Genomic DNA, 19,658 nt, shown 5'->3' with positions numbered 1-19,658 from the left:
CTAGTTGAGATTGTTCCAATTATCCAAAATTATTAAAAACCTTTCATAAAAAGTGCACATGTGCATTTGCTGAGAAAATTGGTTAACGTAAAAAAGTCCTTTTATCCCACAATAATATTCAGTGCAATAGTCTTTATTCTGGTTTCCTTAGTAGTGATATTCTTAGTTTTATTGGTGCCAGTGCTATTAGGATCTTGTGCTCTTAATGTGCAAACACTCACCAGCTGTCTTCATCCCTGCTGGGGTATCAGGCAGTCACAGTCTGTGCCACTGTGCGGCAGCTCCTGGCGATCTCAGGATCGTGGTAGTATTTCACATAAAAAGAGAAGGGATGCCCATAGTGTGAAACCATTTAAAAGAATTTTATTTCAAAAAATGAACAGTGGTACTCACATTTTAAAAGTTGTTTCGGGAGACGCAGATTAGGCCGTGCCCTACGTGTTTCGTCATTGGACGTCTACGGGAGCGTAGCGTGACCTCTGCTGCACCTCACACCCTTATATAGTGTGTGGCTTATTATTCTACACCTGTGTTGTGGGCATCCATTTGGCTTGTGTTAACTACGGACTGAAGTCCGCTGACGGCCATTTTGTCAGTGTTTTTGCAGACCGTAGCCCGTATATGTTTCCAATATGCCGCAGTATTACAAGCGAATTAAGGTCCATCGGCGGCCATTTTTCCTATGCTTTTGCAGACTGTAGTCCGCGTGTGTGTCGAAAATGCCGCTGTATTGCAGGCATGTCGGGGTCCGACGGCAGCCATTTTTCCTGTGTATTTCCGGACAGAAGTCCGTATTTGTGTCATACATGCTGTAGTTTCATGGTATAGTTGGTGTTTTAAAGATACCTCTACAATGATTTGTCGGTTCATCCTTCGGTGTCACCACAACTCCACATCTAGGTGTAGATACTATTATTTGATTTCAGACGAACTTTCTGACGATTCAGCACACTATAGCTGGGTAATATAACTGTCATACATATCAAAAAATACACGAAAATAGAGGAAAAATTATACATAAAACTTAAAATTTAAAATTAAAAATAAAAAATAAATAATAAAATTTAAAAATAATAAAATTAAAGGAATAAAATAAAAGTTAAAAAGCCCCAAAGAGGTTAATTAATAAATTAATCAATCCGATCGCATAACAAAAAATTGTATAAAAATTATATAAAATAGAGGATCCCACAGAGAATATTTAGTTAGTTCATCTGTCCAATAGCTTGATTTGTTACAAAAAATTATACTAAACCATAACTTAAAGAATGGACGGTTTAAATTGTCAAACCTCCCGCAAATTCCAATGGTTTGTAAATGAATGGAATAGTTGCATTCATATAGAGAACAGATTACAGTTCACTTGCATGGGAGGGATATGAGTCAGTTAGCGGAAGAGCTTGTCATATTCACTCTTGTCGCTACAGTTTCTATATATTCGCATGAGTTGTCCTTTGGGGATGTTACCAATTCATTGTGGGTGGTGACAACTGTTGGTTGGAATATACCCATTCTTGTCCGTGTTCTTAAAGTATGTTCTGGTATTCAGGTATCCATTATTTTTGTATATCTGTAAATCCAGGTAGTCTATACTTTCCTTATTTCAATTTCCCGAGAACGTGAGTCCGTAGATGTTACAATTAATTTCATCAAAAAAACTTTGCAGTTCCTCTTCGGTACCACCCCACACTATTACAATGTTGTCTATATATCGCCGATATAACTTCAGATTTCTTCTATTAACGCTGTAAATTTGTTCTTCCTCCCATTTGTTAAGGAGCACATTTGCCACACTGGAGGCATATTTAGCCCCCATGGCTACTCCCTTGGATACAAAAAGAAGGATTTAACATTACTAAAAGGAAAAGTCAGAAATATGGATAGAAAGACACTAATAGAAGGAACACAGGATCAACAAAGAAAAGATAAAAATAAAAACATGGACTTGGACTTGGCCTTCATAACAGGATACAATAGGCAATATAAGAATGTTGAAACCATATTAAAAAAATATTGGCCTATTTTACAATCGGACAAAGTCCTAAACCTCATATTACCGAAAAAGCCTACTTTCATCTACAGAAAAGCCCCAACCCTTAGAAACAAACTAGTGCATAATGCACTTGACCCTCCAAAACAGATAAGGATAGGAAACAACCTAAAAGGCTTTTACAAGTGTGGAAAATGTTTGCCATGTAAGATCAGCAAAAAAGCAAACAAGAAAATAACTAGTTTTAGGTCGACCTCTAATGGAAAGGAATATATAATTAGAGAACTAATAACCTGTAACAACACCCATGTCACCTACGTACTAGAATGCCCATGCTCTAAACAGTACGTGGGAAGAACAACTAGACAGTTACACGTCAGGATCAGAGAACATATCACAAATATCAAAAATGGTTTTAATAAGCATAGTGTCTCTAGACACTTTAGAGACCATCACAACAGAGATCCAACATGTATGACTTTCTATGCTATTGACAAAATTAAGGGTCATTGGAGGGGTGACAACAAAAGAATTAAGGTGTCACAAAATGAAACCAAGTGGATTTTCCAGTTGGACACCCTCCAACCGATGGGAATGAACATAAACGTCGACCTAAATTGCTTTCTTACCAATTTCTAACAATATAGAATATAACAGAATAGAATATAACATCAAACGGCTGAACCACATAGGTCTAAATTACAGACAAAACAGAGGGACCTATATTGACATTATATTTGATCTGATCTACCATCTTTGACTATAGTACCTAATCAAAGGGACAAGTCCAAAATAGCCTAACTATACCAAACATTCTGGGCACACACCTCTGTATCTGACTTTTTTCATTATAATTTGTTCCATTTTAACTTGTTTTGCCACTACTTCTTGTTGCTATTATCCAAATGAGTGAACAAAATATAAGGCGCGAACATCTAGGTCCTACCTACATATAGAGAGAGATATCTATGGTTTGACACACCCGCCTATGCACAAGGGATTCCCCATCTAAGATGTTATTGGAGTGTACCAATATATACTGGGTTTCCACCTTTATATCAGGATAAGATGCTAACATGTAAAAACCTTACCAGGATACAACCATCCATTTTCCCATGACACATTAAGTAACTGTACCTCCGCACAAACCTAGATACCTAAAATGTATACCCACCTACACACAGGGAATTACCCCTATCTATGATATCATTGTAGTATATTAATACATACTAAGTTGTCCCACCTTTATATTAGGACAAGATGCCAATATGTATTGACCTTACCAGGATAAAAACAATCTTTTACCCATGACACATAAAATAACTGTACCATCGTATAGATCTAGATATTCAAAATATACATGCCACCACTGACTGACTTCTAATATGTCAAATAAATGACACCTCTCCTATTTCTTCGGTATATAAGGGAATTTATTATATCACACCATAACAGCTCCTTTTTGGCATACGGAACAACTATCTCCCCACCATACTTAGTTAATTTTTCCATATGAATGTTGAATGCAACAACCTGCCCATTTACAAACAATCGGGAGCTGCGGGAGGTTCAGGATGTATTTTGAACATAGCTCTTCCGCTAACTGACTCATATCCCTCCCATACAAGTGAACTGTAATCTGTTCTCTATATGAATGCAACTATTCCATTCATTTACAAACCATTGGAATTTGCAGGAGGTTTGACAATTTAAAGCGTCCATTCTTTAAGTTATGATTTAATATAATTTTTTGTAACAAATCAAGCTATTGGACAGATGAACTAACTAAATATTCTCTGTGGGATCCTCTATTTTATATAATTTTTATATAATTTTTTGTTATGCGATCGGATTGATTAATTTATTAATTAACCTCTTTGGGGCTTTTTAACTTTTATTTTATTCCTTTAGTTTTATTATTTTTTAATTTTTATTATTTATTTTTTATTTTTAATTTTAAATTTTAAGTTTTATGTATAATTTTTCCTCTATTTTCGTGTATTTTTTTATATGTATGACAGTTATATTACCCAGCTATAGTGTGCGGAATCGTCAGCAAGTTCATCTGAAATCAAATAATAGTATCTACACCTAGATGTGGAGTTGTGGTGACACCGAAGGAGGAACCGACAAATCATTGTAGAGGTGTCTTTAAAACACCAACTATACCATGAAACTACAGCATGTATGACACAAATACGGACTTCTGTCCGCAAATACACAGGAAAAATGGCCACCGCTGGACCCCGACATGCCTGCAATACAGCGGCACACACGCGGACTACGGTCTGCAAAAGCATAGGAAAAATGGCCGCCGACCTTAATTCGCTCGTAATACTGCGGCATATTGGAAACATATACGGGCTACGGTCTGCAAAAACACTGACAAAATGGCCGTCAGCGGACTTCGGTCCGTAGTTAACACAAGCCAAATGGATGCCCACAACACAGGTGTAGAATAATAAGCCGCACACTATATAAGGGTGGGAGGTGCAGCAGAGGTCACGCTCCCATAGACGTCCAATGACGAAACGCGTAGGGCGTGGCCTAATCTGCGTCTCCCAAAACAACTCAGGATTGCTAGCAGACGACCTGGATTTTACTTTTTTGCATATATGAACTTTTAAAATGTGAGTACCACTGTTCATTTTTTTAAATAAAATTCTTTTAAATGGTTTCACGCTATGGGCATCCCTTCTCTTTTTATGTGAAATACTACCACAACCCTGAGATCGCCAGGAGCTGCCGCACAGTGGCACAGACTGTGACTGCCTGATACCCCAGCAGGGGTGAAGACAGCTGGTGAGTGTTTGCACATTAAGAGCACAAGATCCTAATAGCACTGGCACCAATGAAACTAAGAATATCACTACTAAGGAAACAAGAATAAAGACTATTGCACTGAATATTATTGTGGGATAAAAGGACTTTTTTACGTTGACCAATTTTCTCAGCAAATGCACATGTGCACTTTTTATGAAAGGTTTTTAATCATTTTGGTTAATTGGAACAATCTCAACGTTGTGCATCCTTTCACCCACCCCTTTTCCTCCCCCCTTTGCACCCTTCCCTCTTCCTCCCCCTCCCCCCCTCCCTTCCCCCACCCCCTTGTATTTGATTTAATAAGGTTGTGAACTTTACCAACACTTTCAAACGTGTATAACGTAAGCACCCTTATCATTTATATAAGGTCAGAATAACCACAAGCTGATGTGATTTTGTCTGATCATGCTGATAGCTTGTAAGAATATTTTTGGTTCTGGGCGCCGCCACCAGTGGCTAAGGCCCAATTTTTCAGCCCCTGTTTAACAGGGGCGTGTAATTACAATTTTTGATGCAATATTTTACAGGAGGGCTCATTCCTAGAGTATCTGTGAGGGGTTGCAGTGTTGTGGCACCAGTGCCTAAGGCCCAATTTTTCTGCCCCTGTTCAACAGGTACATGTAATTACAGTTCTTGATCTAATATTTCACAGCAGGGCCCGTTCCAGCTCCCACCAAGAGTTATGCCCCGTACACACGGTTGGATTTTCCGATGGAAAATGTCCGATCAGAGCTTGTTGTCGGAAATTCCGACCGTGTGTGGGCTCCATCGGACATTTTCCATCTGATTTTCCGACACACAAAGTTGGAGAGCAGGAGATAAAATTTTCCCACAACAAAATCCGATCGCGTCAATTCCGACCGTGTGGGTCTCTTTTTCCGACGCACAAAGTGCCACGCATGCTCAGGAGAAATTCCGACATGGAACAGCTCGTTCTGGTAAACTTAGCGTTCGCAATGGATACAGCACTTTCGTCAGGCTGCAATGTTAAAAATGGTTTAATACAGCGCACTCTCTTCTTCTTTATAATGTGACAAGAATAAAGTAGTTTTGCTGCTCATATTCACACAGACTTCTCACAAACTTATTTCGTTACTATTTATCGGGATTCCCTCAATATATTTTGATTTCTCACATCTGACAACATAATTTTGTTGTATTTTTTTTTTTGGTTTGGCTTTAATGTATTCTTTTTTTGTGTTTGTATTTTTTTGAAGGATGTTATTTTTTTTTTTGGATTTTTATTTGTACTCCCGAAAATGTTTGTGTGTGTTTTTTGTGTCAAGTTACCACAACACCATTGATATGTTGTTCTATTTAATCTGTAGGAGATTGTTTGGTGTTGGTGTCCCTTGTTAATTTCACATTTTATGTTAGAAATGTACCTGAATCGTCACCAACAAACTGTCCTTTTTGGATTAACCCCTTCCCGCCGACCGTACGCAGATATGCGTACTCGGCTTTCCGCGGTTATACCGGGATGATGCCTGCAGCTGCAGGCATCATCCCGGTACCGTTGTTTACAGCGGGCGATCGGCTACCCGTGTATAACAACTGATGCGGCTAAAAGCCGCTCGGTTGTTATACCGGAGGAGCGGGAGGGGACATCCCCCCCTCCCGCCGCCTCCCTCCGCTGTTACCGGGCCTCCCGTGCGATCGGGAGGCCCGGTGTCCATTCGGCTGCCTTCGGCGGCTGGGGGCGGGCTGGAACGAAGCTGTGAACGGCTTCGTTCCAGCCTTCTCATTGTAAACGCGGAAGCGACGTCATGACGTCACTTCCCGTTTACTCGGCTGCCAATGGCGCCGAATTTAAAAAATTATTCAGAATCGCCGTTTTCGGCGATCTGAATACTTTGAAGTGTAAAGGAGGGATGGGGGGTCTTTTAGACCCCCCATCCCTCCATAAAGAGTACCTGTCACCACCTATTACTGTCACAAGGGATGTTTACATTCCTTGTGACAGCAATAAAAGTAAAAAAAAAAAAAAACAATTTTTAAACACAATTTATAAAGTAAAAAATAAATAAAAAAAAAAAAAAAAATTTTAAAGTACCCCTGTCCCCGCGAGCTCGCGCAGCGAAGAAAACGCATACGGAAGTCGCGCCCGCATATGTAAACGGTGTTCAAACCACACATGTGAGGTATCGCCGCGATCGTCAGAGCGAGAGCAATAATTCTAGCCCTAGACCTCCTCTGTAGCTCAAACCTGGTAACCGTAAAAAATTTTTAAAGCGTCGCCTATGGAAATTCATAGGTACCGTAGTTTGTCGCCATTCCACGAGTGCGTGCAATTATAAAGGGTGACATGTTTGGTATCTATTTACTCGGTGTAACATCATCTTTCACATTATACAAAAAAATTGGGGTAACTTTACTGTTTGGATTTTTTAAAATTCATGAAAGTGTCACTTTTCCAAAAATTTGCGTTTAAAACACCGCTGCACAAATACCGTGTGATAAAAAATATTGCAACAATCGCCATTTTATTCTCTAGATTCTCTGCTAAAAAAATATATATAATGTTTGGGAACTCTAAGTAATTTTCTAGCAAAAAATACGGATTTTAACTTGTAAACACCAAATTTCAAAAATAGGCTTAGTCATGAAAGGGTTAAAACACACACAAGAGAGTAGAATTTCCCTAAAAAAATTTTATGAAAAGGGGTCACAACTAAACAAAGAGGGAGGCAACGCTGGAGAAACAGCAGAAGTGGGTGAAGCCTTGGACCCCCAGGGCAGACATCACTAATTTTCAAGCAAAATTGGTGGCCTGAGGAGTCCTTATCTAAGGGAGTGCAGTCTGGTCCAGAAGTCCCAGAGATCCGGAAAGCAGCATATGACATCTGTGTCCCCAGGCTGTGGTCATACGAGAGACTGCATCTTTTGTCAGACCAGACTGAACCCAGGGTCATCACTCTCTTGTCTTCCTTCCACGCTTCCTTCCACGCTTCCTTCCACGCGGTGGCTCTGGTGGTGGAGTTGTGGCAGCAGGAGGAGGAGGAGGATGGTCCAACTCAATGACGTCGTTCTTGGGTGTTAGTTCCCCACTCACCCCCTTACGTAGGACTTTATACAGAAGGTCCTCACAGAGCTTGCGTTGACCCTCCTGCATGCCCTGCAGTTTTGTGGCAGCCATGCAGGCAAAGGCCTCTTCAGGAGTGGGTAAGGCTCGGAGGGACGCAGAAGCCTCCTGAATCAGCCTGAGCGCAGAATCATGCACGGGAGTCGTCTTCCTGGCTCTTTTATATGGAAGGCGGAGGGGAGGAACCTGTGATTCAGTCAGGCTGCGACTGGTCCCAGGCTTCTCTTGGCTGACACTTAGCCCCGCCTCCTCCTGGCTGCCACTAATCCCCGCCTCCTCCTGGCTGCCACATTCCACAACCTCCTCCTGGCTGAGGTCTTCCTGTGTATGAAAAAGGGACATAGTTTTAGTTTTTTATTCATCAATCACACACAATTTTCATCTCATGACTGATGCAAATTGACTGTTACCAAATATAACAGACTATCATTCTGAGCCCAGCATTTTTCATTCTTGTCCCAATTTTGGGTGCCCACTACTGTCTATTGATATGTAAAACACTTTTTTCAATCAGCAATTAGTGAACAATAATAACATCTAGTAAACATCATTTCTTTATTGACCAGAAATCTGTAGAAGAATGCTATACCTGACTCCAGCTGGGCTCCTCCGCTTCTTCCTGGCTGGAAGGCCCAGGTTGGACATCGGAAGCCTCAGCTGGGGTGGAAGGAAGAGTGGAAGGAAGAGTGGAGAGGGATTCCCTGACTTCAGTGTGGTCTGACAGAAATCGCAGTCTCTCATAGCACCACAGCCTGGGAACATAAACGTCATCTGCTGCAGCTCCGGACCTCTGGGACCTTCTTGCGCTCCCTAAGATAAGTGCTCCTCAGGCCACCAATTTTGGTTTTTAAATAAGGGATGGTTGCTGTGGGGACCACCGGCTTCACCAACTCCAGCAGTTTCTCCAGCGCTGCCTGCCTCTTTTGTTTATGATTATAATGGGGATGTCTCACCTGCCACAGACAGGGCAGCTCCCTGTACTTGTCTATGAACAGGGGGAGGAAATTGTGGTCGTTGAACCCATCCATTTTCTCTGCAAGACACAACACAAGACAAACCCTAATGTCAGGCCAAACTCCCCTAATCTTGTTACAATATAGGCTTCCATTTCGAAGCAGTATAGGCCCAAGTTTAGATCCTACCTTCGTTATCATGATCGGCGCCTCCGATGCTCCTTCCTCCGCTCACAGATCGTACGTAAGACGCACGCGTGTTACGCTTTATACACACTGCGCATGCGTGTAACTCTGCCCGCCCCTGACGTTCTTTCTAGTCTATTCCCCGCCCCTTTTCGTTCGGCGCAGTGGGGGAAGAGCACATGGCGGATACACAGCAGGATCGTGATAATTGTAGCAACGAGGAGGAGGGGGAGGAAAGCACGGATCCGGACACGTCCCAATCCAGAAGGAGATTTAAGGCCTCAAATATGTCCTTTAGGGAGATGTTGGAGATGGTGGACATCCTGAAGAAGGCCCACTATGAGGGGAAGTATGGACCTTACCCCAACCCCAATGTCAGAAAGGCCAAGATCATGGCGAAAGTGGTCAGGAGTCTGCACCGGAAATTCGGGGTACGTCGATCGAAAGATCAGCTCAGGAAGCGGTGGTTGGACCTCAAATTAAGAGAACATGAGCAGTACAGAAAGATCCGGAGAGTGCTGCAAAAAAGTAAGTAGTTATGCTGTGTTCCTATTCTTTTGATGTTTAGTACGTTCGTGCTGCTCCATGTGCTTTTAGGAACTGTTGTACAGTTTAAAATGGCAACTTTCATGGTCATGGGCAAAGGCCTCTTCAGGAGTGGGTAAGGCTCGGAGGGACGCAGAAGCCTCCTGAATCAGCCTGAGCGCAGAATCATGCACGGGAGTCGTCTTCCTGGCTCTTTTATATGGAAGGCGGAGGGGAGGAACCTGTGATTCAGTCAGGCTGCGACTGGTCCCAGGCTTCTCTTGGCTGACACTTAGCCCCGCCTCCTCCTGGCTGCCACTAATCCCCGCCTCCTCCTGGCTGCCACATTCCACAACCTCCTCCTGGCTGAGGTCTTCCTGTGTATGAAAAAGGGACATAGTTTTAGTTTTTTATTTGTTTAGGCCATATGCATTTGGCCACCATTTTTACGCCCTATACTTGTCTTAAAAGAATTTGGTTGTGTAGATGGCTTTGTTACTAGAATGAAATGCAAACTAGATTCTGTGTAAGGAGAGGACACTCAGCAGCTGTTTTCACATCTGGACACTGGAGCACTAGTGTGGGACACAAGAACACCATTTTTATTAGGGGGCCACACAGGTGCTCCAGTGTATACTATAGGGGGGTGCTACATCTGTGAAGCTTGTACCAAACAGGTAAAGTATTGCAGCTTGACAAAGGACACTGAAAATGCTACATTTTGGAACTCTGCTAAACTTGCCAATTGTACCCCACTTCCAAGCAATGTTTCCTATTTCTAGTTCTGCCATCAAATATCTGTGTGCTAATTATACCTTTTTGTTTTACATAGGGGAGAAAAGACTCGGAGGACACCCCTCATCTGAGGAGACCAGAGCTCACCCCCCTCTGGAAGAAGGGGAAATCCCCCCAACACAAGCTGAGCAGGAGGAAGAAGACGTGGTGGAACTAGTCACCACAACAGGTGAGTGTCTGCGACCACAGGCTCAGGTAAGAGATGGATGCCGGCAGATTTTTGAGACCTAATTTTTTTTCGGGGTTCCTCTCTTTTTAGGTGATCGTGATGTTGTGGATCCAGATCCTTTCACATCCGAAAGTGCCCAGATCCTGATCGGGGAGATCATGGGGTGGAATTTACAATTGGAAAACATCAAGAAAAACATCAATTATGTTATTACTAAAACTAAAAACATCATTGATGTTTTTGGGCGATTTTAAAGCCCCTCCAAATCCCTTTGTTTTTTGGTGTGCTACAATGTGCAAAATGTTTTTGTGATTTTTCCAAAAGCCAAATTTGGAGGATGCACACAGTGTGTCAACATGTGCTATCTGCCATCACGGGAGATCAATGGACGCGTTTTGGGGGTGCAACCCCTTCCTCAATAATAAAGTAGCTGAGAGGAAGGGGTTTCTCATCCCAAACACGTCCCTTGATCCCCCATGATGGCAGCTAGCACATGTTGAAATTCGTAAATTGGTGTGCATCTTCCAAATTTGGCTTTTCCTGGGGTGACTTCACCCCATCTGAACGCAATATCAAACACAGTTCCTAAATACTCATGTGTGATATTGCCTTCAAGTTCTACAGTTTGTAAGTTCAAGATTTGTGTCTTTCTTGTTGGTTTTACACAGGCCTGTTTTAGCGTAAATTGACATTTCTATTTTTGAGAATGCTACCCCAAAAATTGTTATACAACAAACATGTTGGTTTGTTTGAAAAACCTTTGGTAAATGCACATGTGATTGTGCAGGTATAAAAAAGTTTGTTAATCAAGAATGTGTGGATTATTGTCTCAACGCTACAACACTTTTTGGGTGATGTCATTGCTGTTTTCAGACAAAATGGGGGTTATTTACTAAGGGCAAATCCTCTTGGCACTACAAGTGCAGTTTCAGTGCAGTTGCAAGTGCACTTGTAGTGAAATGTGTCTTTGCATTTAGTAAATAACAGCCAACAGTGCTTTGTATAAGGTTACACAATCACGCCATTTTCTGGAATAAACACATTTCTGGCAGGGTCAGCTAAAACAAACACAAGCAGTAAATGTCCACAAAGAATGTCTTTTTTTTGTTTTTTTATTATAAAAAGGCTTCACATATTTGCTGGCATATTGATGGCCCCCCTACCCGCAAAGAACTCCAGGTATCGTAACCGGACATCACGGGCACTCAGGGAGGGCAAGCCAGGACGGCTGCTTTCAAGCGCCGTCAGTGTGGTTTCATGTATCATTCCGGCCTCAGGCCCAACTGAGCCAGCATAGTTGGCCGAATGTTTCCTTAAAAAGTTATGGAGAATACAGCACGCCAGTATAATATGGTTCAGTTTATACTCCGCCATATGGATAGGTGTCAGAAATAGGCGGAACCGGCTGGCCAGGATCCCAAATGTGTTCTCCACCACTCTTCGGGCTCTGGCCAGCCGGTAATTAAACACCCTCTGTTCCGGGGTGAGTGTCCTCATCGGGAATGGCCACATCAGGTGGTCCCCCAGCGCAAACGCTTCATCAGCCACGAACACATATGGGAGTCCTTCCACATTGTCCTCTGGAGCTGGCAAGTCCAAGCTGCCATTCTGGAGACGCCTGTAGAACTCCGTCTGGGCGATGACTCCACCATCGGACATCCGGCCATTCTTCCCCGCGTCCACATACAAGAAGTCGTAATTAGCCGACACCACCGCCAACATCACAATACTATTGAACCCCTTATAGTTGAAATAGTACGACCCCGAGCTGGGTGGTGGGACGATTTGGACGTGTTTCCCATCAATCGCCCCTCCGCAGTTAGGAAAGTCCCACCGCTGGGCAAAGTGGGAGGCCACAGTCTGCCATTCCTGTTGCGTGGAAGGAAACTGTTGAGGGAAAAAAAAAATAATTACTATTTTTGCTCAGAAACATAGCAAGCAGATTAGGCACAAACATTATGGGGCAACCTCCAGATAGCATTTATTAAGGGGAATTTAACAACGCCAAAGTATAAGGTACACCTATCATATTCCCCCTCCCCTCCTCTCATGGGCCATTTCTAACATTATGGGGTGTGTAGAAATCTTGGACAGGTAACCCTCTTCACTTCATTGAGAGATGAATGCCTAAATACAGGGTATTACTTGGAACAGCCCCTCCTTAGTTACACTATTGGCAGCCCACTGGACAGGTAAGAAGTGTCATAATACAAAGATATAAATACACACTGTACACATTTGAGGACATTTGGACATTATGCTATTACCTGTCAAGATAATAATAGGATACAAAAACTTTAAACAGTACCATTTGAAAGTATACAGGCAGGCCCTTGCACTACATGCTTTGGGTAATTCATCCATAAATCAGAGCAAAAAACAGATGGGTATAGTGTGTAGGGGTTTGGCAAAGTCAGCAGATAGATGATTGAGGAGAGATAGAGAATTGGGATCAGCTGACTTAGCAGTTGGGGGAGGGAGGGTTACTAAAAATGATTTGGGGACACCACAAAAAAAAAGCCTCTGCCACTCTGCCTGAATTTAAAGCTAAAATAACATTTCTAAACATTTTAGGGGGTGTTTGGGGTAAAACACTACTATGGAGCTGATAAAATACATTGTTAAGTGACTACATGAGGTGAATATAGGGCCAGGAGAGAACATGCTGGGGAGGTTAGTGAAGGACAATCTGTATGAAGGACCTAAAAAAATAATGACATAAAAATCCAGCATGCATGAGGACAAAGGGGACATTCACAGCAGATTCCAATCATGGTCATTAGGGAATGAGGAAAGAAATACAATATATTATCAAACATTAAATACAAAAAAATGTGAGATTAAAGGATACAAATCTTACCTTCATATACTCCTTCTGCAGGACCTGGATGATGGCAGAACAGGTCTCTGGGATTATGATCCCCAGAGCCTGGGGGGAGATGCCTGTCGAGAACTTCAAGTCCTGCAGACTTCTCCCTGTCCCCAAATACCGCAGGGTAGCGACGAGCCTCTGCTCTGGAGTGATGGCTTGCCTCATGCAGGTATCCTGCCTGCTAATATAAGGGGTCAGCGAAGCCAAAAGACGGTGAAACACGGGGTCCGTCATCCTGAGAAAGTTCCTGAAATCATCAGGATTATTCTCACGGAGCAAAGGCATATGAGAGAACTGGTCACGCTGAAGCAACCAATTCTTGGTCCATGAACTCCTCCCCACCCTGTTCATGGACTGGACTTGTGTCAAGGTCAGGACCCCAACACCAAGCCCCCGCACAGCACGAACTCTAACAGGAGTGCGCATACGCAACATGGCTAGAAAACGGGCGGCTGCTCAGAACGAAGTAACAGAACGCACTGAAGAACAGCAAGGCCTGTGAAGAGCGACCTGAAAAACAGTAACGAACGAACAAGAACACAATGACTAAGTCACGCGGAACTTGCTTGCACGCACTGAAGAGCAGATACAAACCCACAAGCACAAACTGAACGGCAGGAAACAATCTGAAAGCCACGAGTCTGAAAAAGCACGAATCGTCTCTCACCAAACTTTTACTAACACGAGATTAGCAAAAGGAGCCCAAAGGGTGCCACGCTTGGTTCTGAACTGGCCTTTTCTAGTCTCGTCGTACGTGCTTGACGTCACTGCGTTCTTAGCGATCGGAAATTCCGACAACTTTGTGCGACCGTGTGTACGCAAAACAAGTTTGAGCCAACATCCGTCGGAAAAAATCCTAGGATTTTGTTGTCGGAATGTCCGAACAAAGTCCGACCGTGTGTACGGGGCATAACTGTGAGGACTTACAGTGTTGTGGCAACACCACCACCAAAGGCCCAATTTTTCTGCCCCTGTTCAACAGGTGCATGTAATTACAATTCTTGATCTAATATTTCACAGCAGGGCCCATTTCTGCACCAAGAGTAACTGTGAGGACTTATGCCCCGTACACACGGTCAGATTTTCCGACGGAAAATGTGTGATAGGACATTGTTGTCGGAAAATCCGACCGTGTGTGGGCTCCATCACACATTTTCCATGGGAATTTCTGACACACAAAGTTTGAGAGCAGGCTATAAAATTTTCCGACAACAAAATCCGTTGTCGGAAATTCCGACCGTGTGTACACAAATCCGACGCACAAAGTGCCACGCATGCTCAGAATAAATTAGGAGATGAAAGCTATTGGCTACTGCCCCGTTTATAGACCCAACGTACGTGTTTTATGTCACCATGTTCAGAATGATTGGATTTTCCGACAACTTTGTGTGACCGTGTGTATGCAAGACAAGTTTGAGCCAACATCCGTCGGAAAAAATCCATGGATTTTGTTGTCGGAATGTCCGATCAATGTCCGGTCGTGTGTACGGGGCATTACAGTGTTGTGGCACCAGCACCACCACCACCACCAAAGGCCCAATTTTTCTGACCCTGTTCAACAGGGGCATGTAATTACAATTCTTCATCTAATATTTCACAGCAGAGCCCATTCCTGCGCCCACCAAGAGTAACTGTGAGGGCTTACAGTGTTGTGGCAACACCAACACCTAAGGCCACAATTTCTGCAGAGTATATAGGGCAGACCCCTACTTTCAAACATCCAACTTACAAACGACTCCTACTTGCAAACGGAAGGAGACAACAGGATGTGAGATGAAATCTACCCCTAGGAAGGGAAATTCTCTCCTGTAAGAGTTGGGAAAAACGTGTCTCCTCTCCACTGATGCTTTATCACCAATCCTTGTTTCACTAAAAACCCCAAATTGTCAAAAAAAAATTGTCATTGGGACAGAAAGTTAGGTAAAATCTTCTGAAGAGGTGCACAGACAGCAAAACAAATGTCACAGGGGTGATAACCCTTCCCTATGTTTTCCAAAAAGCTTAAAAATAGATTTTTTGGCAGGAGCTACACTTTAAAAATGTACCAGTTCAAAATTACAAACAGATTCTACTTAACAACAAACCTACAGTCCCTGTCTTGTTTGCACCACCTGTATACTGCTGTTCAGGGGGCCTGGGGCCCCACGCCTTTCCTTTTTTAAATTTGGGTGCAGGGTTCCCCTTAATATCTATACAAGACCCGAAGGGCCTGTTAATGGACTGGGGGGGGGGGGGGTACCCATGCCATTTGTCTCACTGATTTTCATCCATATAACCGGGACCGGACATTACATTAAAGCCGTAAGCAGTTTTAAATGGCTTTTATTACTTTAAAAATGCCATTTTGTGCAGGGACTGCTCTAAGCACAGGAAACACGCGCCACTCTACAGGCATACTATAGACACCCTCCAGGTACGATATTAAAGGAATATTTCACTTTTTTTTTACTTTAACCAGTTGCCGACCGCCTAACGCAGATATACTGCGGCAGAATGGCACGGGCAGGCAAAATCACGTACCTGGTACGTGATTGCTTGCCGCGGGCGGGGGGTCCGATCACCCCCTAATCACCCTTCTCCCCGCCTGTCACACTGACACCAAGCAGTTTTTTTTTTTTCTGATTACTGCATTGGTGTCAGTTTGTGACAGTTAGTGTGGTAGGGCAGTTAGTATTAGCCCCCTTTAGGTCTAGGGTACCCCCCTAACCCCCCCTAATAAAGTTTTAACCCCTTGATCGACCCCCCATCGCCAGTGTCACTAAGCGATCATTTTTCTGATCGCTGTATTAGTGTCACTGGTGACGCTAGTTAGGGAGGTAAATATTTAGGTTCACGTCAGCATTTTATAGCGTCAGGGACCCCCATATACTACCTAATAAATGTTTTAACCCCTTGATTGCCCCCTAGTTAACCCTTTCACAAGTGATCACCGTATAACTGTTACGGGTGACGCTGGTTAGTTCGTTTATTTTTTATAGTGTCAGGGCACCCGCCGTTTATTACCTAATAAAGGTTTAGCCCCCTGATCGCCTGGCGGTGATATGCATCGCCCCAGGCAGCGTCAGGTTAGCGCCAGTACCGCTAACACCCACGCACGCAGCATACGCCTCCCTTAGTGGTATAGTATCTGAACGGATCAATATCTGATCCGATCAGATCTATACTAGCGTCCCCAGCAGTTTAGGGTTCCCAAAAACGCAGTGTTAGCAGAATCAGCCCAGATACCTGCTAGCACCTGCATTTTGCCCCTCCGCCCAGCTCAGCCCAGCCCACCCAAGTGCAGTATCGATCGATCACTGTCACTTACAAAACACTAAACGCATAACTGCAGCGTTCGCAGAGTCAGGCTTGATCCCTGCGATCGCTAACAGTTTTTTTGGTAGCGTTTTGGTGAACTGACAAGCACCAGCCCCAGACAGCGTCAGGTTAGTGCCAGTAGCGCTAACACCCACGCACGCACCGTACACCTCCCTTAGTGGTATAGTATCTGAACGGATCAATATCTGATCCGATCAGATCTATACTAGCGTCCCCAGCAGTTTAGGGTTGCCAAAAATGCAGTGTTAGCGGGATCAGCCCAGATACCTGCTAGCACCTGCGTTTTGCCCCTCCGCCCGGCCCAGCCCAGCCCACCCCAGCCCACCCAAGTGCAGTATCGATCGATCACTGACACTTACAAAACACTAAACGCATAACTGCAGCATTCGCAGAGTCAGGCCTGAAATCGCTAACAGTTTTTTTGGTAGCATTTTGGTGAAGTGGCAAGCACCAGTGACCTAGTACACCCGGGTCGTAGTCAAACCAGCACTGCAGTAACACTTAGTGACGTGGCGAGTCCCATAAGTGCAGTTCAAGCTGGTGAGGTGGCAAGCACAAGTAGTGTCCCACTGCCACCAAGAAGAAGACAAACACAGGCTTGTTGTGCCCATAATGCCCTTCCTGCTGCATTCGCCAATCCTAATTGGGAGCCCACCGCTTCTGCAGCACCCGTACTTCCCCCATTCACATCCCCAACCAAATGCAGTCGGCTGCATGAGAGGCATTTTCTTTATGTCCTCCCGAGTACCCCTACCCAACGAACCCCCCCAAAAAAGATGTCGTGTCTGCAGCAAGCGCGGATATAGGCGTGACACCCGCTATTATTGTCCCTCCTGTCCTGACAATCCTGGACTTTGCATTGGTGAATGTTTTGAACGCTACCATTCACTAGTTGAGTATTAGCGTAGGGTACAGCACTGCACAGACTAGGCACACTTTCACAGGGTCTCCCAAGATGCCATCGCATTTTGAGAGACCCGAACCTGGAACCGGTTACAGTTATAAAAGTTACAGTTACAAAAAAAAGTGTAAAAAAAAAAAAACACAAAAAAATATATAAAATAAAAAAAATAGTTATCGTTTTATTGTTCTCTCTCTATTGTTATGATCTTTTTTACTGTATTCTATTCTGCAATGTTTTATTGTTATTATGTTTTATCATGTTTGCTTTTCAGTTATGCAATTTTTTATACTTTACTGTTTACTGTGCTTTATTGTTAACCATTTTTTTGTCTTCAGGTACGCCATTCACGACTTTGAGTGGTTATACCAGAATGATGCCTGCAGGTTTAGGTATCATCTTGGTATCATTCTTTTCAGCCAGCGGTCGGCTTTCATGTAAAAGCAATCCTAGCAGCTAATTAGCCTCTAGACTGCTTTTACAAGCAGTGGGAGGGAATGCCCCCCCCCCACCGTCTTCCGTGTTTTTTTCTGGCTCTCCTGTCTCAACGGGGAACCTGAGAATGCAGCCGGTGATTCAGCCAGCTGACCATAGAGCTGATCAGAGACCAGAGTGGCTCCAAACATCTCTATGGCCTAAGAAACCAGAAGCTACGAGCATTTTATGACTTAGATTTCGCCGGATGTAAACAGCGCCATTGGAAAATTGGGAAAGCATTTTATCACACTGATCTTGGTGTGGCCAGATGCTTTGAGGGCAGAGGAGAGATCTAGGGTCTAATAGACCCCAAGAGTACCTGTCACTACCTATTGCTATCATAGGGGATATTTACATTCCCTGAGATATCAATAAAAATGATTTAAAAAAAAAATGAAAGGAACAGTTTAAAAATAAGATAAAAAAGCAAAAAAAAAATAAGAAAGAAAGAAAAAAAAAAGCACCCCTGTCCCCCCCCGCTCTCGCGCGAACGCAAGCGTCGGTCTGGCGTCAAATGTAAACAGCAATTGCACCATGCATGTGAGGTATCACCGCGAAGCTCAGATCGAGGGCAGTAATTTTAGCAGTAGACCTCCTCTGTAAATCTAAAGTGGTAACCTGTAAAGGCTTTTAAAGGCTTTTAAAAATGTATTTATTTTGTTGCCACTGCACGTTTGTGCGCAATTTTAAAGCATGTCATGTTTGGTATCCATGTACTTGGCCTAAGATCATCTTTTTTATTTCATCAAACATTTGGGCAATATAGTGTGTTTTAGTGCATTAAAATTTAAAAAAGTGTGTTTTTTCCCCAAAAAATGCATTTGAAAAATCCTTGCGCAAATACTGTGTGAAAAAAAAAAATTAAACACCCACCATTTTAATCTGTAGGGCATTTGCTTTAAAAAAAATATATAATGTTTGGGGGTTCAAAGTAATTTTCTTGCAAAAAAAAATTTCATGTAAACAAAAAGTGTCAGAAAGGGCTTTGTCTTCAAGTGGTTAGAAGAGTGGGTGATGTGTAACATAAGCTTCTAAATGTTGTGCATAAAACGCCAGGACAGTTCAAAACCCCCCCAAATGACCCCATTTTGGAAAGAAGACACCCCAAGCTATTTGCTGAGAGGCATGTCGAGTCCATGGAATATTTTATATTGTGACACAAGTTGCGGGAAAGAGACAAATTTATTTATTTATTTTTTTGCACAAAGTTGTCACTAAATGATATATTGCTCAAACATGCCATGGGAATATGTGAAATTACACCCCAAAATACATTCCGTTGCTTCTCCTGAGTATGGGGATACCACATGTGTGAGACTTTTTGGGAGCCTAGCCGCGTACGGGACCCCGAAAACCAAGCACCGCCTTCAGGCTTTCTAAGGGCGTAAATTTTTTATTTCACTCTTCACTGCCTATCACAGTTTCGGAGGCCATGGAATGCCCAGATGGAACAACCCCCCCCCCCCAAATGACCCTATTTTGGAAAGTAGACACCCCAAGCTATTTGCTGAGAGGTATAGTGAGTATTTTGCAGACCTCACTTTTTGTCACAAAGTTTTGAAAATTG

This window comes from Aquarana catesbeiana, linkage group LG11 (assembly GCF_042186555.1).
Source record: "Aquarana catesbeiana isolate 2022-GZ linkage group LG11, ASM4218655v1, whole genome shotgun sequence".
Classification (NCBI taxonomy): domain Eukaryota; kingdom Metazoa; phylum Chordata; class Amphibia; order Anura; family Ranidae; genus Aquarana; species Aquarana catesbeiana.
The sequence above is the reverse complement of the archived record's forward strand: the minus strand, read 5'-3'. Positions refer to the sequence as shown.